Source organism: Coturnix japonica, chromosome 7 (genome assembly GCF_054131305.1).
Source record: "Coturnix japonica strain WE chromosome 7, WE-NBRP24, whole genome shotgun sequence".
Taxonomy (NCBI): Eukaryota; Metazoa; Chordata; class Aves; order Galliformes; family Phasianidae; genus Coturnix; species Coturnix japonica.
This window is the reverse complement of record NC_140669.1, coordinates 48,234-75,484: the sequence shown is the minus strand read 5'-3', so window position 1 is coordinate 75,484 and position 27,251 is coordinate 48,234.

Below are 27,251 nucleotides of genomic sequence, written 5' to 3'. Positions count from 1 at the left end.
GCCTCTCACTGTCCAATCATTGTCTGTGTCTCATTCTGTAATCCTTTACTGCTACTTGTTATCCAGTCTTTCTCTGTTTCTCATTCTCTACCCATTCACTGCCACTCATTATCCAATCATTCTCTGTGTTTCGTTGTCTGACCATTCACATCCACTCATTCTCCAATCATTCTGGGTCTCATTCTCAATCCATTCACTACCCCATACTGTCCAATCATTATCTGTGTTTCATTCTCTAACTCTTCATTGCCACTCCTTGTCCAATCACTTTCTGTGTTTCATTCTTTAACTATTTACTCCCACTCACTGTCCAACCATTCTATGTCTCATTCTCTAACCCTTTATTGCCACTCACTGTCCAATCATTCTTTGTGTATCATTTTGTAACCCTTCATTGTCACTCATTATCCAATCATTCTATTGTCTCATTCTCTCAGCATTTATTGCCATCATTCTTTCTCTGTCATTCTCTCACCATTCACTTCCACTCATTGTCCAATCATTCTCTGTCTCTCATCCTGTAACCATTCAGTTCTCCTCGTTGTCCAGTCATTCTCTTTGTCTCATTCTCTACCCGTTCATTGCTACTCAGTGTCCAATCATTTTCTGTGTCTCATTCTCTCCCCATTCACTGCCACTCCCTGTCCAATCATTCTCTGTCTGTCTCTCTCCATTCTCTGCCCCTCATTGTCCATTCATTGTCTCTGTTTCATTCTGTACCTGTTCCCTGCCCACACTGTCCATTCATTCTGTCTCTCATTCTCTTGCTCTTCCCTGCCTGTTCTTGGCCAGTCACTTTGTGTCTCATTCTCTACCCATTCAGAGCCACTAATTATCCACTCATTCTCCATGTCTCATTCTCTCACCATTCCCTACCCATCATTGTCCTTGTTTCATTCTGTTCCCATTCACTTCCACTCATTGTCCAGTTTCTTTTCAGTCTTTCATTCTCTAACCCTCCATTGCCACTCAGTGTCTGATCTTTGTCTTTTATTCTCTCCCCATTCACTGTTAGTGTCCAATCATTCTCTGTGCTTCATTCTCTACCCATTCACTGCCACTCACTGTCCAATCATTGTTATCGTCTCATTCTGGAACCATTTACTGCCATTCCTTGTCTAGTCATTCCCTGTGTCTCACTCTCTCCCCATTCACTGCCATTCAACATCCAATCATTCTCTGTCTCTCTTTCTCTTCTCATTCACTGCCATTCAATGGCCAATCATGCCCAATTCTCCATGATTCATTCTTTAACTTTTTACTCTCACTCACTGTCCCGTCATTCTATGTCTTAGTCTTTACCCATTTACTTCCACTCATTATCCAATCATTCTGTGTCTCATTCTGTACTCATTTACTTCCACACATTGTCCAATCATTCTCTGTCTCTCCTTCTCTATCCATTTCCTAACCATTTATTGCCATTTACTCTCCAAACATTCTTTGTCTCTCATTTTCTTACTATTTTTTGCCACTCGCTGTCCAATTGTGTTCTGTATTTCATTTGGTCACCATTCACTTCCACTCATTGTCCAATCATCATTATCCAGTCATTATCTGTGTCTTATTCTGTAACCATTCATTGCTACTCACTGTCCAGTCATTCTCTGTGTCTCATTCTCTAACCATTCATTGCTACTCAGTATTGACTCAGAGGTCCAAACCCACAAATCAGCCAACACAGTTCTTCAGTTTCCATAAACACTTTGACTTCCTTACAACTTTCCCTTAGCAATCCGTATCGGTCGGTTCGAAACCTCTCACCACAGAGCCAGCACTGACTGACCCACCTCCCTTCACCTCTTGGCAGGCAGAACACAGTATCACATCAATGACTTGATACTCATTCCACACCAACATCCCTCTAGATGTTCACTGGCCCTATCCTCTAGCTTATACATCAACCACCACTGATTACAATACTTAATCAGGATTTACCAGCTCAGGGTTCCTCCTGGTTTCCCAGCAATATCTCACCAATGTGCCAGTATACACCCCAGGGGTGAGTGCTCAGGGACCTCTTTGCTCTGTGATTTCCCTTCTTAACTTTATATAGACCACCATATTCTTTTAGAATAATTTCAATGTCCACTCATTCTCTGCCTCTCGGTTTTCCTCTGCTCTGACCCATGTTTTCTTGGTTTAGTCTTTACGTGGTTTTCTTCCGCTCTATCCTATCATTACTCTTTTTTTTTTCCGCTCTAAAACCACTTTTCTTGGTTTTCTTCTGTTCTAACCTGTCTTTTCTTGGTTTTCTTCTGTTCTAACCTGTCTTTTCTTGGTTTTCTTCTGTTCTAACCTGTCTTTTCCTTGTTTTCTTCTGCTCTAAACCTGCTTTTCTTGGTTTTCATCCACTCTAACCTGTCTTTTCTTGGTTTTCATCCGCTCTAACCTGTCTTTTCTTGGTTTTCTTCCGCTATACCTGCCTTTTCACGGATTTCGTCAACTCTAACCCTGCTTTGCTTGGTTTTCTTCCGCTCTAGCCTTGCTTTTCTTGCTTGTCTTCTGCTATACGCAGTTTTTCTTTGTTTTCTTCCACACTACTGCTTTTCTTGGTTTTCTTCCGCAATATCCCATCTTTTCTTTGTTTTCTTTTGATCTATCCCGTGTTTTCCTTGTTTTCTTGTGTTCTAAATTGTCTTTTCATGGTTTTCTTCTTCTCTAACCATGCTTTACTTGGTTTTCGTACTCTCTAACCCGTCTTTTCTTGGTTTTATTCTGCTATATATTGTTTTTCTTAGTTTTCTTCTTCTATACGCTGTTTTTCTTGGTTTTCTTCCGTTCTAACCCTGCTTTTTTTGGTTTCCTTCTGCTCTAACCCTGCTTTTCTTGGTTTTCTTCCGCTATACCCATCTTTTCTTGGTTTTCTTCCGCACTAACCCGTCTTCACTTGGTTTTGTTCCGCTCTAACCCATCATTACTTGTTTCTTTTGCGCTCTAACCCTGTTTTTCTTGGTTTTCTTCTGCTATACCCTGTTTTTCTTGGTTTTATTCTGCTCTAACCCTGCTTTTCTTGGTTTTCTTTTGCTCTAACCCTGCTTTTCTTAGTTTTCTTCCACTATACTCGTCTTTTCTTGGTTTTCTTCGGCTTTAACCCGACTTTTTGTTGTTTTATTCTGTTCTAACCCATCTTTCCTTGGTTTTCATCCACTCTAACCCTGCTTTTCTTGGTTTTTTTCAGCTATACGCAGTTTTTCTTGGTTTTCTTCCACACTACAACGGCTTTTCTTGGTTTTCTTCTGCTCTAACCTGCCTTTTTTTTTGTTTTCTTCTTATATATCCTAACTTTTCTTGGTTTTCTTCAGCTATACCCGTCTTTTTTTTTTTTTAATTTCTTCCACTCTAAGCCTAATTTTCTTGGTTTCCTTCTGCTCTAACCCTGCTTTTCTTGGTTTTCAAATGCTCTAACCCTGCTTTTCATGGTTTTCTTCCGCTCTAACCCCGCTTTTACTGGTTTTCATCTGCTCCGACCCGTCTTTTCTTGGTTTTCTTCCGCTCTAACCCGACTTTTCTTGGTTTTCTTCTGATCTAACCCGTCTTTTCTTGGTTCTCTTCCACTCTAACCCATCTTTTCTTGGTTTTCTTCCACTCTAACCCTGCTTTTCTTGGTTTTCTTCCGCTCTATCCCAGCTTTTCTTGGTTTTCCTCTGCTCTAACCCTGCTTTTCTTGGTTTTCTTCCACCCTAACCCTGCTTTTATTGGTTTTCATCTGCTCTGACCCACCTTTTCTTGGTTTTCTTTTGCTCTAACCCCGCTTTTCTTGGTTTTCTTTCACTCTAACCTGACTTTTCTTCGTTTTCTTCTACTCTAAACCATCTTTTCTTGGTTTTCTTCCATTCTAACCCTGCTTTTCTTGGTTTTCAAATGCTCTAACACAACTTTTCTTGGTTTTCTTCCACTCTAAACCGTCTTTTCTTGGTTTTCTTCCGCTCTAACCCTGCTTTTCTTGGTTTTCCTCCAGTCAAAACCTGCTTTTCTCGGTTTTCTTCTGCTCTAACCCGTCTTTTCTTGTTTTTCTTTCACTCTAACCTGTCTTTTCTTGGTTTTATTCCACTCTAAACCCAGCTTTTCTTGTTTTTCTTCTGCTCTAACCCTGCCTTTTTTGGTTTTCCTCCGCTCTAATCCTGCTTTTCTTGGTTTTCTTCCACTCTAACCCAGCTTTTCTTGGTTTTCTTCTGATCTAACCCTGCTTTTCATGGATTTCTTCTGCTCTAACCCATCTTATCTTGGTTTTCATCTGCTCCGACCCGTCTTTTCTTGGTTTTCTTCCACTCTAACCCTGCTTTTCTTGTTTTTCTTTCGCTCTAACCCTGTTTTTCTTGGTTTTCTTCCACTCTAGCCCGTCTTTTCTTGGTTTTCTTGCACTCTAACCCTTCTTTTCTTGGTTATCTTCCGCTCTAACCCTGCTTTAATTGGTTTTCCTCTGCTCTAACTTGTCTTTCTTGGTTTTCTTCCGCTCTAACCCAACTTTTCTTGGTTTTCTGCTGCTCTAACCCAAGTTTTCTTGATTTTCTTCTGCTCTAACCCAAGTTTTCTTGATTTTCTTCTGCTCTAACCCAAGTTTTCTTCGTTTTCTTCCACTCTTACCCGGCTTTTCTTGGTTTTCTTCTGTTCTAATTCTGCTTTTCTTGGTTTTCTTCCGGTCTAACCTTGCTTTTCATGGATTTCTTCTGCTCTAACCCCTCTTTTCTTGGTTTTTCTCTACTCTAACGCTGCTTTTCTTGGTTTTCATCTGCTCTGACCCATCTTATCTTGGTTTTCATCTGATCCGACCCGTCTTTTCTTGGTTTTCTTCCGTTCTAAACCGTCTTTTCATGGTTTTCTTCGGCTGTAATCCTTTTTTTCTTGGTTTTCTTCCACTCTAACCTGTCTTTTCTTGGTTTTATTCCACTCTAAACCTGCTTTTCTTGTTTTTCTTCTGCTCTAACCCTGCTTTTCTCGGTTTCCCTTTGCTCTGACCCGTCTTTTCTTGGTTTTCTTCCACTCTAACCTTCCTTTTCTTGGCTTCCTTCCTCTCTAACCCATCTTTTCTTGGTTTTCTTCCGCTCTAACCCTGCTTTTCTTTGTTTTCTTCTGCTCTAACCCTGCTTTTATTGGTTTTCATTCACTCTAACCTGACTTTTCTTGGTTTTCCTCCATTCTAAACTGTCTTTTCTTGGTTTTCTTGCAATCTATCCCGTGTTTTCTTGGTTTTCTTCCACTCTAACCCATCTTTTCTTGGTTTTCTTACACTCTAACCCTTCTTTTCTTCGTTTTCTTCCACTCCAACCCTGGTTTTTTTGGTTTTCCTCTGCTCTAACTTGTATTTCTTGGTTTTCTTCCGCTCTAACCCGACTTTTCTTGGTTTTCTTCTGATCTAACCTGTCTTTTCTTGGTTTCCTTCCACTCTAAAACTGCTTTTCTTGGTTTTCTTCCTCTATACTCGTCTTTTCTTGGTATTTTTTTGGTCTAACCTTTCTTTTCTTGGTATTCTTCTGCTCTAACCCTGCTTCTCTTGGTTTTCTTTCACTCTAAAACTTCTTTTCTTGGTTATCTTCTGATGTAACCCTGCTTTTATTGATTTTCTTATGCTCTAACCCTGCTTTTCTTGGTTTTCGTCTTCTCCGACCCGTCTTTTCTTGGTTTTCTTACGCTCTAACCCTGCTTTTCTTCGTTTTCCTCCACTCTAACTCTGCTTTTCTTGGTTTTATTCCGCTCTAAATCTGCTTTTCTTGGATTCCTGTTGCTCTAACCTGTCTCTTCCTAAATTTCTTCAGCTCTAACCCTGCTTTTCTTGGTTTTCTTCCACTCTAGCCCGTCTTTTCTTGGTTTTCCTCCACTCTAACTCTGCTTTTCTTGGTTTACTTGTGCTCTAAAACTGCTTTTCTTCGTTTTCTTCTGCTCTAACCCATATTTCGTGGTTTTTTCCAATTTAACCCGTCTTTTCTTGCTTTTCCTCCACTCTAAGCCGTCTTTTCTTGGTTTCCTTCCGCTCTAATCCTGCTTTTATTCTTATTTTTCCACTTTAATTGTGCTTTTTTTGGTTTTGTTCCGCTCTAACCAGTATTTTCTTGGTTTTTCTCTGCTCTAGCCCGTATTTCTTGATTTTCATCCACTCTAAACCTGCTTTTCTTGGTTTTCTTCTGCTCTAACCCATATTTTCTTGGATTTCTTCCACAATAACCTTGCTTTTCTTGGTTTTCATCTGCTCCGACCCGTCTTTTCTTGGTTTTCTTGCACTCTAACCCGTCTTTTCTTGCTTTTCTTCCACATTAACCCTGCTTTTCTTGGTTTTCAAATGCTCTGACCGATCTTTTCTTGGTTTTCTTCCGCTCTAACCCTGCTTTTCTTGGTCTTCTTCCACTCTAACCCTGCTTTTCTTGTGTTTCTTTCGCTCTAACCCTGCTTTTCTTGATTTTCATCTGCTCCGACTCATCTTTTCTTCATTTCCCTCTGCTCTGACCTATCTTATCTTGGTTTTCTTCCACTCTAACCCTGCTTTTCTTCTTTTCTTTCACTCTAACCCTGCTTTTCTTGGTTTTCTTCCGTTCTAACCCGACTTTTCTTGGTTTTCTTGTGCGCTAACCCTGCTTTTATTGGTTTTCTTCTGCTCTAACCCTGCTTTTATAGGTTTTCATTCACTCTAACCTGACTTTTCTTGGTTTTCCTCCACTCTAAACCATCTTTTCTTGGTTTTCTTGCAATCTATCCCGTGTTTTCTTGGTTTTCTTCCATTCTAACCTGTCTTTTCTTGGTTTTCTTCCTCTCTAACCCTGCTTTTCTTGTTTTTCTTTCGGTCTAACCCTGCTTTTCTTGGTTTTCTTCCACTCTAGCCTGTCTTTTCTTGGTTTTCTTGCACTCTAATCCATCTTTTCTTGGTTTTCTTCCGCTCTAACCCATCTGTTCCTGGTTTTCTTTCACTCTAACCCGACTTTTCTTGGTTTTCTTCCATTCTAATCCGTCTTTTCGGGGTTTTCTTCCGCTCTATCATGTCTTTTCTTGGTTTTCTTCAACTCCAACCCTGCTTTTCTTGGTTTGCTTCCTCTCTAACCCTGCTTTTCTTGCTTTTCATCCGCTCTAACCTGTCTTTTCTTGGTTATCTTCCGCTATACCCGTCTTTTCATGGATTTCTTCAACTCTAACCCTGCTTTTCTTCGTTTTCTTTCGCTTTAACCCACCTTTTCTTGGTTTTCTTCCTCTATACCCTTCGTTTCTTGGTTTTCTTCCGCTCTAACCCTGCTTTTCTTGCTTGTCTTCCGCTCCAACTCGTTTTTACTTGGTTTTCGTACGCTCTAACCCTGCTTTTCTTGGTTTTCTTCCGCTCTAACACTGCTTTTCTTGGATTCCTGCCTCTCTAACCTGTCTTTTCTTGGTTTTCTTCTGCTCTAACCCTGCTTTTCTTGGTTTTCTTTCGCTATATGCAGTTTTTCTTTTTCTTATTCCACACTACAACTGCTTTTCTTGGTTTTCTTCCGCAATATCATGTCTTTTCTTGGTTTTCTTCTCCTCTAACCATGCCTTACTTGGTTTTCGTACACTCTAACCCATCTTTTCTTTGTTTTCTTCCGTTCTAACCTGTGTTTTCTTGTTTTTTTCCCCTCTAGCCTGTCTTTTCTTGGTTTTCTTTTGCTCTAATCAACTTTTCTTGATTTTACTCCGCTCTAACCCTGCTTTTCTTGGTTTTCTTTCACTCTAACCCTGCTTTTCTTGCTTGTCTTCTGCTCCAACTCATTTTTACTTGGTTTTCATACGTTCTAAACTGTCATTTCTTGGTTTTCTTCCGCTCTCACCCTGCTTTTCTTGCTTGTCTTCTGCTCCAACTCATTTTTACTTGGTTTTCATACGCTCTAACCCTGCTTTTCTTGGTTTTCTTCCGCTCTAACCATGCTTTTCTTGGTTTTCATCTGCTCTAACCTGTCCTTTCTTGGTTATCTTCCGCTATACCCTGCTTTTCTTGGTTTTCTTCTGCTATATGCAGTTTTTCTTGGTTTTCTTCCAAACTACAACTGCTTTTCTTGGTTTTCTTCCACAATATCCCATCTTTTCTTGGTTTTCTTTTGCTCTATCCTGTGTTTTCCTTGTTTTCTTGTGTTCTAAATCATCTTTTCGTGGTTTTCTTCTGCTCTAACCATGCCTTACTGGGTTTTCGTACACTCTAACCTGTCTTTTCTTTGTTTTCTTCAATTCTAACACGTCTTTTCTTGTTTTTTTTCCCCTCTAGCCTGTCTTTTCTTGGTTTTCTTTTGCTCTAATCAAATTTTCTTGATTTTACTCCGCTCCAACTCATTAATACTTAGTTTTCCTCTGCTCTAACCCTGCTTTTCTTGGTTTTCTTCTGCTCTAACCCTACTTTTCTTGGTTTTCATCCGCTCTAACCTGTCATTTCTTGGTTATCTTCTGCCATACCCGTCTTTTCATGGATTTCTTCAACTCTAACCCTGCTTTTCTTGGTTTTCTTCCGCTTTAACCCACCTTTTCTGGTTTTCCTCTGCTATACCCTCCTTTTCTTGGTTTTCTTTTCCTCTAATCCTGCTTTTCTTGCTTGTCTTCCACTCCAACTCGTTTTTACTAGTTTTCGTACGCTCTAACCCTGCTTTTCTTGGTTTTCAACCACTCTAACACTGCTTTTCTTGGATTCATGCCACTCTAACCTGTCCTTTCTTGGTTACCTTCCGCTATACCCTGCTTTTCTTGGTTTTCTTCCGCTATATGCAGTTTTTCTTGGTTTTCTTCCACACTACAACTGCTTTTCTTGGTTTTCTTCCGCAATATCCCGTCTTTTCTTGGTTTCCTTCTGCTCTAACCATGCTTTACTTGTTTTTCGTACACTCTAACCCGTCTTTTCTTGGTTTTATTCTGCTATATATTGTTTTTCTTGTTTTTTTCACTATACCCTGCTTTTCTTTGTTTTCTTTCGCTATACCAGACTTTACTTGGTTTTCTTCCGCACTAACCCGTCTTTACTTGGTTTTCTTCCCCTCTGACCCGTCATTACTTTGTTTTTTTCCGCTCTAAAACTGCTTTTCTTGGTTTTCTTCTGTTCTAACCTGTCTTTACTTGGTTTTCTTCTGCTCTAGCTCTGCTTTTTTTGGTTTTCTTCCGATCTATTTTGACTTTTCTTGGTTTTCTTCCACTCTATCATGTCTTTTCTTGGTTTTCTTCTGTTCTAACCCTGCTTGTCTTGGTTTTCTTCTCCTCTAACCCTGCTTTGCTTGGTTTTCGTACGCTCTAACCCATCTTTTCTTGGTTTTATTCTGCTATATATAGTTTTTCTTGGTTTTCTTCTGCTATACGCTGTTTTTCTTGGTTTTCTTGCGCTCTAACCCTGCTTTTCTTGGTTTTCTTCCGCTATACCCGTCTTTTCTTGGTTTACTTCCGCACTAACCCGTCTTTACTTGATTTTCTTTCACTCTAACCCATCATTACTTTTTTCTTTTCCGCTCTAACCCAGCTTTTCTTGGTTTTCTTCTGCTATACCCTGTTTTCCTTGGTTTTATTCTGCTCTAACCCTGCTTTACTTAGTTTTCTTCCGTTCTAACCCGTCTTTCCTTGTTTTTCTTTCCACTCTAACTCTGCTTTTCTTGGTTTTCTTTTGCTCTAACCCTGCTTTTCTTGGTTTTCTTCCACTATACTTGTCTTTTCTTGGTTTTCTTCCGCTCTAACCCGTCTTTTTGTTGTTTTCTTCTGTTCTAATCCATCTTTTCTTGTTTTTCATCTGCTCTAACCCTGCTTTTCTTGGTTTTCTTCCGCTATACGCACTCTTTCTTGGTTTTCTTCCACACTACAACTGCTTTTCTTGGTTTTCTTCTGCTCTAACCATGCTTTACTTGGTTTTCGTACACTTTAACCTCTCTTTTCTTGGTTTTATTCTGCTATATATTGTTTTTCTTGGTTTTCTTCCGCACTCACCCGTCTTTACTTGGTTTTCTTCTGCTCTAACCCATCATTACTTGTCTTTTTTCCGCTCTAAATCTGCTTTTCTTTGTCTTCTTCTGTTCTAACCTGTCTTTTCTTGGTTTTCTTCTGCTCTAACTCTGCTTCTTTTGGTTTTCTTCTGATCTATTTTCACTTTTCTTGGTTTTCTTCTTTTCTAACCCTGCTTTTCTTGGTTTTCTTCTCCTCTAACCCATCTTTTCTTGGTTTTCTTCCGCTCTAACCTGTCTTTTCCTTGTTTTCTTCTGTTCTAACCCGTATTTTCTTGGTTTCCTTCTGCTCTAACCTGTCTTTTTTTGGTTTTCTTCCTATCTATCCTAACCTGTCTTGGTTTTCTTCCGCCATATCCCGTCTTTTCTTGCCTTTCTTTTGCTCTATCACGTGTTTTCCTTTTTTTCTTGTGTTCTAAACCGTCCTTTCTTGGTTTTCTTCTGCTCTATCCATGCTTTACTTGGTTTTCGTACACTTTAACCCGTCTTTTCTTGGTTTTATTCTGCTATATATTGTTTTTTTTGGTTTTCTTCCGCACTCACCTGTCTTTACTTGGTTTTCTTCCGCTCTAACCCATCATTACTTGGTTTTTTCCGCTCTAAAACTGCTTTTCTTGGTTTTCTTCTGTTCTAACTCTGCTTTTCTTGGTTTTCTTCTGCTCTAACCCTGCTTTTCTTGGTTTTCATCCACTCTAACCTGTCTTTTCTTGGTTATCTTCCACTATACCCGTATTTTCATGGATTTCAACTCTAACCCTGCTTTTCTTGGTATTCTTTTGCTCTAACCCTGCTTTTCTTGCTTGTCTTCCGCTCCATCTCGTTTTTACTTGGTTTTCGTACGCTCTAACTCTGCTTTTCATGATTTTCATCCACTCTAACACTGCTTTTCTTGGATTCCTGCCGCTCTAACCTGTCTTTTCTTGGTTTTCTTCCTTTCTAACCCTGCTTTTCTTGGATTTCTTCTGCTCTAACCCTGCTTTTCTTGGTTTTCTTCCACTCTAACCCTGCTTTTCTTGGTTTTCTCTGGCTCTAACCCTGCTTTTCTTGGTTTTCTCCGGCTCTAACCCTGTTTATCTTGGTTTTCGTCCGCTCTAACCCTGATTTTCTTGGTTTTCTTCTGTTCTAACCCTGCTTTTCTTGCTTTTCTTCCGTTCTAACCCTGCTTTTCTTGGTTTTCTTCTTTTCTTACCCTGCTTTTCTTGGTTTTCTTCCGTTCAAACCCGGCTTTTCTTGGTTTTTTTCAGCTCTAACCCTGTTTTTCTTGGTTTTCTTCCTTTCTAACCCTGCTTTTCTTGGATTTCTTCTGCTCTAACCCTGTTTTTCTTGGTTTTCTTCCGTTCTAACCAGGTTTTCTTGGTTTTCTTCCGTTCTAACCCGGCTTTTCTTGGTTTTCTTCCGTTCTAACCTTGTTGTTCTTGGTTTTCTTCTGTTCTAACCCTGTTTTTCTTGTTTTTTTTCGGCTCTAAGCCTGCTTTCCTTGGTTTTCTTCTGTTCTAACCCTGTTTTTCTTGTTTTTTTTCAGCTCTAATCCTGCTTTTCTTGGTTTTTTTCCTTTCTAACCCCGCTTTTCTTGGTTTTCATCCGCTCTAACCCTGCTTTTCTTGGTTTTCTTCTGCTCTAACCCTGTTTCATTTGGTTTTTTTTGGCTCTAACCCTGTTTTTCTTGGTTTTCTTCGGCTCTAACCTTGCTTGTCTTTGTTTTCTTTCGCTCTAAACCTGCTTCTCTTGGTTTTCTTCTTTTCTAACCCTGTTTTTCTTAGTTTTCTTCAGTTCTAACCCAGCTTTTCTTGGTTTTCTTCCGTTCTGACCCGGCTTTTCTTGGTTTTCTTCCACTCTAACCCTGTTTTTCTTGTTTTTTTTCGGCTCTAACCCTGTTTTTCTTGGATTTCTTCCGTTCTAATCCTGCTTTTCTTGGTTTTCTTCGGCTCTAACCCTGTTTTTCTGGGATTTCTTCAGCTCTAACCCTGTTTTTCTTGTTTTTTTTCGGCTCTAACCCTGCTTTTCTTTGTTTTCCTCCGCTCTAACCCTGCTTTTCTTGGTTTTCTTCCTTTCTAACTTCCTTTTCTTGGTTTTCTTCTGCTCTAACCCTGTTTTTCTTGGTTTTTTTCGGCTCTAACCCGGCTTTTCTTGATTTTCTTCCGTTCTAACCCTGCTTTTCTTGGTTTTCTTCCGTTCTAACCCTGCTTTTCTTGGTTTTCTTCCGTTCTAACCCTGTTTATCTTGGTTTTCTCCGGCTCTAACCAGGCTGTTCTTGGTTTTCTTTCGTTCTAACCCTGCTTTTCTTGGTTTTCTTCCTTTCTAACCCTGCTTTTCTTGGTTTTCTCCGGCTCTAACCGTGTTTATCTTGGTTTTCGTCCGCTCTAAACCTGCTTTTCTTGGTTTTCTTCCGATCTAAACCTGTTTTTCTTGGTTTTTTCTGGCTATAACCATGTTTTCCTTGTTTTTTTCAGCTCTAACCCTGTCTTTCTTGGTTTTCTTTGGCTCTAACCCTGCTTTTCTTGGATTTATTCTGCTCTAACCCTGTTTTTCTTGGTTTTCTTCCGTTCTAACCCTGTTTTTCTTGGTTTTCTTCCGTTCTATCCCGGCTTTTCTTGGTTTTCTTCCGTTCTATCCCGGCTTTTCTTGGTTTTCTTCCGCTCTAACCCTGTTTTTCTTGTTTTTTTTCGGCTCTAAACCAGTTTTTCTTCGTTTTCTTCCGTTCTAACCCTGCTCTTCTTGGTTTAATTCTGTTCTAACCCTGTTTTTCTGGGATTTCTTCAGCTCTAACCCTGTTTTTCTTGGTTTTCTCCGGCTCTAAGCCTGTTTATCTTGGTTTTCGTCCACTCTAACCCTGCTTTTCTTGGTTTTCTTCCGTTCTAACCCTGCTTTTCTTGGTTTTCTTCTTTTCTTACCCTGCTTTTCTTGGTTTTTTTCTTTTCTTACCCTGCTTTTCTTGGTTTTCTTCCGTTCAAACCCGGCTTTTCTTGGTTTTCTTCCGTTCTGACCAGGCTTTTCTTGGTTTTCTTCCTTTCTAACCCTGCTTTTCTTGGATTTCTTCTGCTCTAACCCTGTTTTTCTTGGTTTTCTTCCGTTCTAACCAGGTTTTCATGGTTTTCTTTCGTTCTAACCCGGCTTTTCTTGGTTTTCTTCTGCTCTATACCTGTTTTTCTTGGCTTTTTTTTGGCTCTAACCCTGTTTTTCTTGGTTTTCTTCCGTTCTAACCCGGCTTTTCTTGGTTTTCTTCTGTTCAAACCCGGCTTTTCTTGGTTTTCTTCCGTTCTAACAGTGTTTTTCTGGGATTTCTTCAGCTCTAACCCTGTTTTTCTTGGTTTTCCTCCATTCTAACCCTGTTTTTCTTGGTTTTCTTCAGCTCTAACCCTGCTTTTCTTGGTTTTCTCCAGCTCTAACCCTGTTTATCTTGGTTTTCTTCCGCTCTAACCCTGCTTTTCTTGGTTTTCTTCCGTTTGAACCCTGCTTTTCTTGGTTTTCTCCGGCTCTAACCCTGTTTTTCTTGGTTTTCTTCCGCTCTAACCCGGCTTTTCTTGGTTTTCTTTTTTTCTAACCCTGCTTTTCTTGATTTTCTTCCGCTCTAACCCTGCTTTTCTTGGTTTTCTTCCTTTCTAACCCTCTTTTTCTTGCTTTTCTTCTGCTCTAACCCTGTTTTTCTTGGTTTTCTTCCGTTCTAACCCGTCTTTTCTTGGTTTTCTTCTGCTCTAACCCTTTTTTTCTTGGTTTTCTTCCGTTCTAACAGTGTTTTTCTGGGATTTCTTCAGCTCTAACCCTGTTTTTCTTGGTTTTCCTCCATTCTAACCTTGTTTTTCTTGGTTTTCTTCGGCTCTATCCCTGCTTTTCTTGGTTTTCTCCGGCTCTAAGCCTGTTTATCTTGGTTTTCATTTGCTCTAACCCTGTTTTTCTTGGTTTTCTTCCACTCTAACCCTGCTTTTCGTGGTTTTCTCTGGCTCTAACCCTGCTTTTCTTGGTTTTCTCCGGCTCTAACCCTGTTTATCTTGGTTTTCGTCCGCTCTAACCCTGCTTTTCTTGGTTTTCTTCCATTCTAACCCTGCTTTTCTTGGTTTTCTTGCGTTCTAACCAGGCTTTTCTTGGTTTTCTTCCGTTCTAACCCGGCTTTTCTTGGTTTTCTTCTGTTGTAACCCTGTTTTTCTTGGTTTTTTTCGGCTCTAACCCGGCTTTTCTTGGTTTTCTTCCTTTCTAACCCTGCTTTTCTTGGATTTCTTCTGCTCTAACCCTGTTTTTCTTGGTTTTCTTCCGTTCTAACCAGGTTTTCTTGGTTTTCTTTCGTTCTAACCCGGCTTTTCTTGGTTTTCTTCTGCTCTATACCTGTTTTTCTTGGCTTTTTTTTGGCTCTAACCCTGTTTTTCTTGGTTTTCTTCCGTTCTAACCCGGCCTTTCTTGGTTTTCTTCCGTTCAAACCCTGCTTTTCTTGGTTTTCTTCCGTTCTAACCCGGCTTTTCTTGGTTTTCTTCTGCTCTAACCCTGTTTTTCTTGGTTTTCTTCCGTTCTAACACTGTTTTTCTGGGATTTCTTCAGCTCTAACCCTGTTTTTCTTGGTTTTCTTCAGCTCTAACCCTGCTTTTCTTGGTTTTCTCCAGCTCTAACCCTGTTTATCTTGATTTTCCTTCGCTCTAACCCTGCTTTTCTTGGTTTTCTTCCGCTCTAACCCTGCTTTTCTTGGTTTTCTTCCATTCTAACACTGTTTTTCTGGGATTTCTTCAGCTCTAACCCTGTTTTTCTTGGTTTTCTTCCGTTCTGACCCGGCTTTTCTTGGTTTTCTTCCGCTCTAACCCTGTTTTTCTTGTTTTTTTTCGGCTCTAACCCTGTTTTTCTTGGATTTCTTCCGTTCTAATCCTGCTTTTCTTGGTTTTCTTCGGCTCTAACCCTGTTTTTCTGGGATTTCTTCAGCTCTAACCCTGTTTTTCTTGTTTTTTTCGGCTCTAACCCTGCTTTTCTTTGTTTTCCTCCGCTCTAACCCTGCTTTTCTTGGTTTTCTTCCTTTCTAACTTCCTTTTCTTGGTTTTCTTCTGCTCTAACCCTGTTTTTCTTGGTTTTTTTCGGCTCTAACCCGGCTTTTCTTGATTTTCTTCCGTTCTAACCCTGCTTTTCTTGGTTTTCTTCCGTTCTAACCCTGCTTTTCTTGGTTTTCTTCCGTTCTAACCCTGTTTATCTTGGTTTTCTCCGGCTCTAACCAGGCTGTTCTTGGTTTTCTTTCGTTCTAACCCTGCTTTTCTTGGTTTTCTTCCTTTCTAACCCTGCTTTTCTTGGTTTTCTCCGGCTCTAACCGTGTTTATCTTGGTTTTCGTCCGCTCTAAACCTGCTTTTCTTGGTTTTCTTCCGATCTAAACCTGTTTTTCTTGGTTTTTTCTGGCTATAACCATGTTTTCCTTGTTTTTTTCAGCTCTAACCCTGTCTTTCTTGGTTTTCTTTGGCTCTAACCCTGCTTTTCTTGGATTTATTCTGCTCTAACCCTGTTTTTCTTGGTTTTCTTCCGTTCTAACCCGGCTTTTCTTGGTTTTCTTCCGTTCTATCCCGGCTTTTCTTGGTTTTCTTCCGTTCTATCCCGGCTTTTCTTGGTTTTCTTCCGCTCTAACCCTGTTTTTCTTGTTTTTTTTCGGCTCTAAACCAGTTTTTCTTCGTTTTCTTCCGTTCTAACCCTGCTCTTCTTGGTTTTCTTCTGTTCTAACCCTGTTTTTCTGGGATTTCTTCAGCTCTAACCCTGTTTTTCTTGGTTTTCTCCGGCTCTAACCCTGTTTATCTTGGTTTTCGTCCGCTCTAACCCTGCTTTTCTTGGTTTTCTTCCGTTCTAACCCTGCTTTTCTTGGTTTTCTTCTTTTCTTACCCTGCCTTTCTTGGTTTTTTTCTTTTCTTACCCTGCTTTTCTTGCTTTTCTTCCGTTCAAACCCGGCTTTTCTTGGTTTTCTTCCGTTCTGACCAGGCTTTTCTTGGTTTTCTTCCTTTCTAACCCTGCTTTTCTTGGATTTCTTCTGCTCGAACCCTGTTTTTCTTGGTTTTCTTCCGTTCTAACCAGGTTTTCATGGTTTTCTTTCGTTCTAACCCGGCTTTTCTTGGTTTTCTTCTGCTCTATACCTGTTTTTCTTGGCTTTTTTTTGGCTCTAACCCTGTTTTTCTTGGTTTTCTTCCGTTCTAACCCGGCTTTTCTTGATTTTCTTCCGCTCTAACCCTGCTTTTCTTGGTTTTCTTCCTTTCTAACCCTCTTTTTCTTGGTTTTCTTCTGCTCTAACCCTGTTTTTCTTGGTTTTCTTCCATTCTAACACTGTTTTTCTGGGATTTCTTCAGCTCTAACCCTGTTTTTCTTGGTTTTCCTCCATTCTAACCTTGTTTTTCTTGGTTTTCTTCGGCTCTATCCCTGCTTTTCTTGGTTTTCTCCGGCTCTAAGCCTGTTTATCTTGGTTTTCATTTGCTCTAACCCTGTTTTTCTTGGTTTTCTTCCACTCTAACCCTGCTTTTCTTGGTTTTCTCTGGCTCTAACCCTGCTTTTCTTGGTTTTCTCCGGCTCTAACCCTGTTTATCTTGGTTTTCGTCCGCTCTAACCCTGCTTTTCTTGGTTTTCTTCCATTCTAACCCTGCTTTTCTTGGTTTTCTTGCGTTCTAACCAGGCTTTTCTTGGTTTTCTTCCGTTCTAACCCGGCTTTTCTTGGTTTTCTTATGTTGTAACTATGTTTTTCTTGGTTTTTTTCGGCTCTAACCCGGCTTTTCTTGGTTTTCTTCCTTTCTAACCCTGCTTTTCTTGGATTTCTTCTGCTCTAACCCTGTTTTTCTTGGTTTTCTTCCGTTCTAACCAGGTTTTCTTGGTTTTCTTTCGTTCTAACCCGGCTTTTCTTGGTTTTCTTCTGCTATACGCTGTTTTTCTTGGTTTTCTTGCGCTCTAACCCTGCTTTTCTTGGTTTTCTTCCGCTATACCCGTCTTTTCTTGGTTTACTTCCGCACTAACCCGTCTTTACTTGATTTTCTTTCACTCTAACCCATCATTACTTTTTTCTTTTCCGCTCTAACCCAGCTTTTCTTGGTTTTCTTCTGCTATACCCTGTTTTCCTTGGTTTTATTCTGCTCTAACCCTGCTTTACTTAGTTTTCTTCCGTTCTAACCCGTCTTTCCTTTTTTTTCTTTCCACTCTAACTCTGCTTTTCTTGGTGTTCTTTTGCTCTAACCCTGCTTTTCTTGGTTTTCTTCCACTATACTTGTCTTTTCTTGGTTTTCTTCCGCTCTAACCCGTCTTTTTGTTGTTTTCTTCTGTTCTAATCCATCTTTTCTTGTTTTTCATCTGCTCTAACCCTGCTTTTCTTGGTTTTCTTCCGCTATACGCACTCTTTCTTGGTTTTCTTCCACACTACAACTGCTTTTCTTGGTTTTCTTCTGCTCTAACCATGCTTTACTTGGTTTTCGTACACTTTAACCTCTCTTTTCTTGGTTTTATTCTGCTATATATTGTTTTTCTTGGTTTTCTTCCGCACTCACCCGTCTTTACTTGGTTTTCTTCTGCTCTAACCCATCATTACTTGTCTTTTTTCCGCTCTAAATCTGCTTTTCTTTGTCTTCTTCTGTTCTAACCTGTCTTTTCTTGGTTTTCTTCTGCTCTAACTCTGCTTCTTTTGGTTTTCTTCTGATCTATTTTCACTTTTCTTGGTTTTCTTCTTTTCTAACCCTGCTTTTCTTGGTTTTCTTCTCCTCTAACCCATCTTTTCTTGGTTTTCTTCCGCTCTAACCTGTCTTTTCCTTGTTTTCTTCTGTTCTAACCCGTATTTTCTTGGTTTCCTTCTGCTCTAACCTGTCTTTTTTTGGTTTTCTTCCTATCTATCCTAACCTGTCTTGGTTTTCTTCCGCCATATCCCGTCTTTTCTTGCCTTTCTTTTGCTCTATCACGTGTTTTCCTTTTTTTCTTGTGTTCTAAACCGTCCTTTCTTGGTTTTCTTCTGCTCTATCCATGCTTTACTTGGTTTTCGTACACTTTAACCCGTCTTTTCTTGGTTTTATTCTGCTATATATTGTTTTTTTTGGTTTTCTTCCGCACTCACCTGTCTTTACTTGGTTTTCTTCCGCTCTAACCCATCATTACTTGGTTTTTTCCGCTCTAAAACTGCTTTTCTTGGTTTTCTTCTGTTCTAACTCTGCTTTTCTTGGTTTTCTTCTGCTCTAACCCTGCTTTTCTTGGTTTTCATCCACTCTAACCTGTCTTTTCTTGGTTATCTTCCACTATACCCGTATTTTCATGGATTTCAACTCTAACCCTGCTTTTCTTGGTATTCTTTTGCTCTAACCCTGCTTTTCTTGCTAGTCTTCCGCTCCATCTCGTTTTTACTTGGTTTTCGTACGCTCTAACTCTGCTTTTCATGATTTTCATCCACTCTAACACTGCTTTTCTTGGATTCCTGCCGCTCTAACCTGTCTTTTCTTGGTTTTCTTCCTTTCTAACCCTGCTTTTCTTGGATTTCTTCTGCTCTAACCCTGCTTTTCTTGGTTTTCTTCCACTCTAACCCTGCTTTTCTTGGTTTTCTCTGGCTCTAACCCTGCTTTTCTTGGTTTTCTCCGGCTCTAACCCTGTTTATCTTGGTTTTCGTCCGCTCTAACCCTGATTTTCTTGGTTTTCTTCTGTTCTAACCCTGCTTTTCTTGCTTTTCTTCCGTTCTAACCCTGCTTTTCTTGGTTTTCTTCTTTTCTTACCCTGCTTTTCTTGGTTTTCTTCCGTTCAAACCCGGCTTTTCTTGGTTTTTTTCAGCTCTAACCCTGTTTTTCTTGGTTTTCTTCCTTTCTAACCCTGCTTTTCTTGGATTTCTTCTGCTCTAACCCTGTTTTTCTTGGTTTTCTTCCGTTCTAACCAGGTTTTCTTGGTTTTCTTCCGTTCTAACCCGGCTTTTCTTGGTTTTCTTCCGTTCTAACCTTGTTGTTCTTGGTTTTCTTCTGTTCTAACCCTGTTTTTCTTGTTTTTTTTCGGCTCTAAGCCTGCTTTCCTTGGTTTTCTTCTGTTCTAACCCTGTTTTTCTTGTTTTTTTTCAGCTCTAATCCTGCTTTTCTTGGTTTTTTTCCTTTCTAACCCTGCTTTTCTTGGTTTTCATCCGCTCTAACCCTGCTTTTCTTGGTTTTCTTCTGCTCTAACCCTGTTTCATTTGGTTTTTTTTGGCTCTAACCCTGTTTTTCTTGGTTTTCTTCGGCTCTAACCTTGCTTGTCTTTGTTTTCTTTCGCTCTAAACCTGCTTCTCTTGGTTTTCTTCTTTTCTAACCCTGTTTTTCTTAGTTTTCTTCAGTTCTAACCCAGCTTTTCTTGGTTTTCTTCCGTTCTGACCCGGCTTTTCTTGGTTTTCTTCCACTCTAACCCTGTTTTTCTTGTTTTTTTTCGGCTCTAACCCTGTTTTTCTTGGATTTCTTCCGTTCTAATCCTGCTTTTCTTGGTTTTCTTCGGCTCTAACCCTGTTTTTCTGGGATTTCTTCAGCTCTAACCCTGTTTTTCTTGTTTTTTTTCGGCTCTAACCCTGCTTTTCTTTGTTTTCCTCCGCTCTAACCCTGCTTTTCTTGGTTTTCTTCCTTTCTAACTTCCTTTTCTTGGTTTTCTTCTGCTCTAACCCTGTTTTTCTTGGTTTTTTTCGGCTCTAACCCGGCTTTTCTTGATTTTCTTCCGTTCTAACCCTGCTTTTCTTGGTTTTCTTCCGTTCTAACCCTGCTTTTCTTGGTTTTCTTCCGTTCTAACCCTGTTTATCTTGGTTTTCTCCGGCTCTAACCAGGCTGTTCTTGGTTTTCTTTCGTTCTAACCCTGCTTTTCTTGGTTTTCTTCCTTTCTAACCCTGCTTTTCTTGGTTTTCTCCGGCTCTAACCGTGTTTATCTTGGTTTTCGTCCGCTCTAAACCTGCTTTTCTTGGTTTTCTTCCGATCTAAACCTGTTTTTCTTGGTTTTTTCTGGCTATAACCATGTTTTCCTTGTTTTTTTCAGCTCTAACCCTGTCTTTCTTGGTTTTCTTTGGCTCTAACCCTGCTTTTCTTGGATTTATTCTGCTCTAACCCTGTTTTTCTTGGTTTTCTTCCGTTCTAACCCTGTTTTTCTTGGTTTTCTTCCGTTCTATCCCGGCTTTTCTTGGTTTTCTTCCGTTCTATCCCGGCTTTTCTTGGTTTTCTTCCGCTCTAACCCTGTTTTTCTTGTTTTTTTTCGGCTCTAAACCAGTTTTTCTTCGTTTTCTTCCGTTCTAACCCTGCTCTTCTTGGTTTAATTCTGTTCTAACCCTGTTTTTCTGGGATTTCTTCAGCTCTAACCCTGTTTTTCTTGGTTTTCTCCGGCTCTAAGCCTGTTTATCTTGGTTTTCGTCCACTCTAACCCTGCTTTTCTTGGTTTTCTTCCGTTCTAACCCTGCTTTTCTTGGTTTTCTTCTTTTCTTACCCTGCTTTTCTTGGTTTTTTTCTTTTCTTACCCTGCTTTTCTTGGTTTTCTTCCGTTCAAACCCGGCTTTTCTTGGTTTTCTTCCGTTCTGACCAGGCTTTTCTTGGTTTTCTTCCTTTCTAACCCTGCTTTTCTTGGATTTCTTCTGCTCTAACCCTGTTTTTCTTGGTTTTCTTCCGTTCTAACCAGGTTTTCATGGTTTTCTTTCGTTCTAACCCGGCTTTTCTTGGTTTTCTTCTGCTCTATACCTGTTTTTCTTGGCTTTTTTTTGGCTCTAACCCTGTTTTTCTTGGTTTTCTTCCGTTCTAACCCGGCTTTTCTTGGTTTTCTTCTGTTCAAACCCGGCTTTTCTTGGTTTTCTTCCGTTCTAACACTGTTTTTCTGGGATTTCTTCAGCTCTAACCCTGTTTTTCTTGGTTTTCCTCCATTCTAACCCTGTTTTTCTTGGTTTTCTTCAGCTCTAACCCTGCTTTTCTTGGTTTTCTCCAGCTCTAACCCTGTTTATCTTGGTTTTCTTCCGCTCTAACCCTGCTTTTCTTGGTTTTCTTCCGTTTGAACCCTGCTTTTCTTGGTTTTCTCCGGCTCTAACCCTGTTTTTCTTGGTTTTCTTCCGCTCTAACCCGGCTTTTCTTGGTTTTCTTTTTTTCTAACCCTGCTTTTCTTGATTTTCTTCCGCTCTAACCCTGCTTTTCTTGGTTTTCTTCCTTTCTAACCCTCTTTTTCTTGCTTTTCTTCTGCTCTAACCCTGTTTTTCTTGGTTTTCTTCCGTTCTAACCCGTCTTTTCTTGGTTTTCTTCTGCTCTAACCCTTTTTTTCTTGGTTTTCTTCCGTTCTAACAGTGTTTTTCTGGGATTTCTTCAGCTCTAACCCTGTTTTTCTTGGTTTTCCTCCATTCTAACCTTGTTTTTCTTGGTTTTCTTCGGCTCTATCCCTGCTTTTCTTGGTTTTCTCCGGCTCTAAGCCTGTTTATCTTGGTTTTCATTTGCTCTAACCCTGTTTTTCTTGGTTTTCTTCCACTCTAACCCTGCTTTTCGTGGTTTTCTCTGGCTCTAACCCTGCTTTTCTTGGTTTTCTCCGGCTCTAACCCTGTTTATCTTGGTTTTCGTCCGCTCTAACCCTGCTTTTCTTGGTTTTCTTCCATTCTAACCCTGCTTTTCTTGGTTTTCTTGCGTTCTAACCAGGCTTTTCTTGGTTTTCTTCCGTTCTAACCCGGCTTTTCTTGGTTTTCTTCTGTTGTAACCCTGTTTTTCTTGGTTTTTTTCGGCTCTAACCCGGCTTTTCTTGGTTTTCTTCCTTTCTAACCCTGCTTTTCTTGGATTTCTTCTGCTCTAACCCTGTTTTTCTTGGTTTTCTTCCGTTCTAACCAGGTTTTCTTGGTTTTCTTTCGTTCTAACCCGGCTTTTCTTGGTTTTCTTCTGCTCTATACCTGTTTTTCTTGGCTTTTTTTTGGCTCTAACCCTGTTTTTCTTGGTTTTCTTCCGTTCTAACCCGGCCTTTCTTGGTTTTCTTCCGTTCAAACCCTGCTTTTCTTGGTTTTCTTCCGTTCTAACCCGGCTTTTCTTGGTTTTCTTCTGCTCTAACCCTGTTTTTCTTGGTTTTCTTCCGTTCTAACACTGTTTTTCTGGGATTTCTTCAGCTCTAACCCTGTTTTTCTTGGTTTTCTTCAGCTCTAACCCTGCTTTTCTTGGTTTTCTCCAGCTCTAACCCTGTTTATCTTGATTTTCCTTCGCTCTAACCTTGCTTTTCTTGGTTTTCTTCCGTTCTAACCCTGCTTTTCTTGGTTTTCTTCCATTCTAACACTGTTTTTCTGGGATTTCTTCAGCTCTAACCCTGTTTTTCTTGGTTTTCTTCCGTTCTGACCCGGCTTTTCTTGGTTTTCTTCCGCTCTAACCCTGTTTTTCTTGTTTTTTTTCGGCTCTAACCCTGTTTTTCTTGGATTTCTTCCGTTCTAATCCTGCTTTTCTTGGTTTTCTTCGGCTCTAACCCTGTTTTTCTGGGATTTCTTCAGCTCTAACCCTGTTTTTCTTGTTTTTTTCGGCTCTAACCCTGCTTTTCTTTGTTTTCCTCCGCTCTAACCCTGCTTTTCTTGGTTTTCTTCCTTTCTAACTTCCTTTTCTTGGTTTTCTTCTGCTCTAACCCTGTTTTTCTTGGTTTTTTTCGGCTCTAACCCGGCTTTTCTTGATTTTCTTCCGTTCTAACCCTGCTTTTCTTGGTTTTCTTCCGTTCTAACCCTGCTTTTCTTGGTTTTCTTCCGTTCTAACCCTGTTTATCTTGGTTTTCTCCGGCTCTAACCAGGCTGTTCTTGGTTTTCTTTCGTTCTAACCCTGCTTTTCTTGGTTTTCTTCCTTTCTAACCCTGCTTTTCTTGGTTTTCTCCGGCTCTAACCGTGTTTATCTTGGTTTTCGTCCGCTCTAAACCTGCTTTTCTTGGTTTTCTTCCGATCTAAACCTGTTTTTCTTGGTTTTTTCTGGCTATACCCATGTTTTCCTTGTTTTTTTCAGCTCTAACCCTGTCTTTCTTGGTTTTCTTTGGCTCTAACCCTGCTTTTCTTGGATTTATTCTGCTCTAACCCTGTTTTTCTTGGTTTTCTTCCGTTCTAACCCGGCTTTTCTTGGTTTTCTTCCGTTCTATCCCGGCTTTTCTTGGTTTTCTTCCGTTCTATCCCGGCTTTTCTTGGTTTTCTTCCGCTCTAACCCTGTTTTTCTTGTTTTTTTTCGGCTCTAAACCAGTTTTTCTTCGTTTTCTTCTGTTCTAACCCTGCTCTTCTTGGTTTAATTCTGTTCTAACCCTGTTTTTCTGGGATTTCTTCAGCTCTAACCCTGTTTTTCTTGGTTTTCTCCGGCTCTAAGCCTGTTTATCTTGGTTTTCGTCCACTCTAACCCTGCTTTTCTTGGTTTTCTTCCGTTCTAACCCTGCTTTTCTTGGTTTTCTTCCTTTCTTACCCTGCTTTTCTTGGTTTTTTTCTTTTCTTACCCTGCTTTTCTTGGTTTTCTTCCGTTCAAACCCGGCTTTTCTTGGTTTTCTTCCGTTCTGACCAGGCTTTTCTTGGTTTTCTTCCTTTCTAACCCTGCTTTTCTTGGATTTCTTCTGCTCTAACCCTGTTTTTCTTGGTTTTCTTCCGTTCTAACCAGGTTTTCATGGTTTTCTTTCGTTCTAACCCGGCTTTTCTTGGTTTTCTTCTGCTCTATACCTGTTTTTCTTGGCTTTTTTTTGGCTCTAACCCTGTTTTTCTTGGTTTTCTTCCGTTCTAACCCGGCTTTTCTTGATTTTCTTCCGCTCTAACCCTGCTTTTCTTGGTTTTCTTCCTTTCTAACCCTCTTTTTCTTGGTTTTCTTCTGCTCTAACCCTGTTTTTCTTGGTTTTCTTCCGTTCTAACACTGTTTTTCTGGGATTTCTTCAGCTCTAACCCTGTTTTTCTTGGTTTTCCTCCATTCTAACCTTGTTTTTCTTGGTTTTCTTCGGCTCTATCCCTGCTTTTCTTGGTTTTCTCCGGCTCTAAGCCTGTTTATCTTGGTTTTCATTTGCTCTAACCCTGTTTTTCTTGGTTTTCTTCCACTCTAACCCTGCTTTTCTTGGTTTTCTCTGGCTCTAACCCTGCTTTTCTTGGTTTTCTCCGGCTCTAACCCTGTTTATCTTGGTTTTCGTCCGCTCTAACCCTGCTTTTCTTGGTTTTCTTCCATTCTAACCCTGCTTTTCTTGGTTTTCTTGCGTTCTAACCAGGCTTTTCTTGGTTTTCTTCCGTTCTAACCCGGCTTTTCTTGGTTTTCTTATGTTGTAACTATGTTTTTCTTGGTTTTTTTCGGCTCTAACCCGGCTTTTCTTGGTTTTCTTCCTTTCTAACCCTGCTTTTCTTGGATTTCTTCTGCTCTAACCCTGTTTTTCTTGGTTTTCTTCCGTTCTAACCAGGTTTTCTTGGTTTTCTTTCGTTCTAACCCGGCTTTTCTTGGTTTTCTTCTGCTCTATACCTGTTTTTCTTGGGTTTTTTTTGGCTCTAACCCTGTTTTTCTTGGTTTTCTTCCGTTCTAACCCGGCTTTTCTTGGTTTTCTTCCGTTCAAACCCTGCTTTTCTTGGTTTTCTTCCGTTCTAACCCGGCTTTTCTTGGTTTTCTTCTGCTCTAACCCTGTTTTTCTTGGTTTTCTTCCGTTCTAACACTGTTTTTCTGGGATTTCTTCAGCTCTAACCCTGTTTTTCTTGGTTTTCCTCCATTCTAACCCTGTTTTTCTTGGTTTTCTTCAGCTCTAACCCTGCTTTTCTTGGTTTTCTCCAGCTCTAACCCTGTTTATCTTGATTTTCCTTCGCTCTAACCCTGCTTTTCTTGGTTTTCTTCCGTTCTAACACTCTTTTTCTGGGATTTCTTCAGCTCTAACCCTGTTTTTCTTGGTTTTCCTCCATTCTAACCCTGTTTTTCTTGGTTTTCTTCAGCTTTAACCCTGCTTTTCTTGGTTTTCTTCCGTTCTATCCCGGCTTTTCTTGGTTTTCTTCCGCTCTAACCCTGTTTTTCTTGTTTTTTTTCGGCTCTAAACCAGTTTTTCTTCGTTTTCTTCCGTTCTAACCCTGCTCTTCTTGGTTTTCTTCTGTTCTAACCCTGTTTTTCTGGGATTTCTTCAGCTCTAACCCTGTTTTTCTTGGTTTTCTCCGGCTCTAACCCTGTTTATCTTGGTTTTCGTCCGCTCTAACCCTGCTTTTCTTGGTTTTCTTCCGTTCAAACCCGGCTTTTCTTGGTTTTCTTGCGTTCTAACCAGGCTTTTCTTGGTTTTCTTCCTTTCTAACCCTGCTTTTCTTGGATTTCTTTTGCTCTAACCCTGTTTTTCTTGGTTTTCTTCCGTTCTAACCAGGTTTTCATGGTTTTCTTTCGTTCTAACCCGGCTTTTCTTGGTTTTCTTCTGCTCTATACCTGTTTTTCTTGGCTTTTTTTTGGCTCTAACCCTGTTTTTCTTGGTTTTCTTCCGTTCTAACCCGGCTTTTCTTGGTTTTCTTCTGTTCAAACCCGGCTTTTCTTGGTTTTCTTCCGTTCTAACCCTGTTTTTCTTGGTTTTCTTCTGCTCTAACCCTGTTTTTCTTGGTTTTCTTCCGTTCTAACACTGTTTTTCTGGGATTTCTTCAGCTCTAACCCTGTTTTTCTTGGTTTTCCTCCATTCTAACCCTGTTTTTCTTGGTTTTCTTCAGCTCTAACCCTGCTTTTCTTGGTTTTCTCCAGCTCTAACCCTGTTTATCTTGGTTTTCTTCCGCTCTAACCCTGCTTTTCTTGGTTTTCTTCCGTTTGAACCCTGCTTTTCTTGGTTTTCTCCGGCTCTAACCCTGTTTTTCTTGGTTTTCTTCCGCTCTAACCCGGCTTTTCTTGGTTTTCTTTTTTTCTAACCCTGCTTTTCTTGATTTTCTTCCGCTCTAACCCTGCTTTTCTTGGTTTTCTTCCTTTCTAACCCTGTTTTTCTTGCTTTTCTTCTGCTCTAACCCTGTTTTTCTTGGTTTTCTTCCGTTCTAACTGGGCTTTTCTTGGTTTTCTTCCGTTCTGACCAGGCTTTTCTTGGTTTTCTTCCTTTCTAACCCTGCTTTTCTTGGATTTCTTCTGCTCTAACCCTGTTTTTCTTGGTTTTCTTCCGTTCTAACCAGGTTTTCATGGTTTTCTTTCGTTCTAACCCGGCTTTTCTTGGTTTTCTTCTGCTCTATACCTGTTTTTCTTGGGTTTTTTTTGGCTCTAACCCTGTTTTTCTTGGTTTTCTTCCGTTCTAACCCGGCTTTTCTTGGTTTTCTTCTGTTCAAACCCGGCTTTTCTTGGTTTTCTTCCGTTCTAACCCGGCTTTTCTTGGTTTTCTTCTGCTCTAACCCTGTTTTTCTTGGTTTTCTTCCGTTCTAACACTGTTTTTCTGGGATTTCTTCAGCTCTAACCCTGTTTTTCTTGGTTTTCCTCCATTCTAACCCTGTTTTTCTTGGTTTTCTTCAGCTCTAACCCTGCTTTTCTTGGTTTTCTCCAGCTCTAACCCTGTTTATCTTGGTTTTCTTCCGCTCTAACCCTGCTTTTCTTGGTTTTCTTCCGTTTGAACCCTGCTTTTCTTGGTTTTCTCCGGCTCTAACCCTGTTTTTCTTGGTTTTCTTCCGCTCTAACCCAGCTTTTCTTGGTTTTCTTTTTTTCTAACCCTGCTTTTCTTGATTTTCTTCCGCTCTAACCCTGCTTTTCTTGGTTTTCTTCCTTTCTAACCCTCTTTTTCTTGCTTTTCTTCTGCTCTAACCCTGTTTTTCTTGGTTTTCTTCCGTTCTAACCCGTCTTTTCTTGGTTTTCTTCTGCTCTAACCCTTTTTTTCTTGGTTTTCTTCCGTTCTAACAGTGTTTTTCTGGGATTTCTTCAGCTCTAACCCTGTTTTTCTTGGTTTTCCTCCATTCTAACCTTGTTTTTCTTGGTTTTCTTCGGCTCTATCCCTGCTTTTCTTGGTTTTCTCCGGCTCTAAGCCTGTTTATCTTGGTTTTCATTTGCTCTAACCCTGTTTTTCTTGGTTTTCTTCCACTCTAACCCTGCTTTTCTTGGTTTTCTCCGGCTCTAACCCTGTTTATCTTGGTTTTCGTCCGCTCTAACCCTGCTTTTCTTGGTTTTCTTCCATTCTAACCCTGCTTTTCTTGGTTTTCTTGCGTTCTAACCAGGCTTTTCTTGGTTTTCTTCCGTTCTAACCCGGCTTTTCTTGGTTTTCTTCTGTTGTAACCCTGTTTATCTTGGTTTTTTTCGGCTCTAACCCGGCTTTTCTTGGTTTTCTTCCTTTCTAACCCTGCTTTTCTTGGATTTCTTCTGCTCTAACCCTGTTTTTCTTGGTTTTCTTCCGTTCTAACCAGGTTTTCTTGGTTTTCTTTCGTTCTAACCCGGCTTTTCTTGGTTTTCTTCTGCTCTATACCTGTTTTTCTTGGCTTTTTTTTGGCTCTAACCCTGTTTTTCTTGGTTTTCTTCCGTTCTAACCCGGCTTTTCTTGGTTTTCTTCCGTTCTAACCC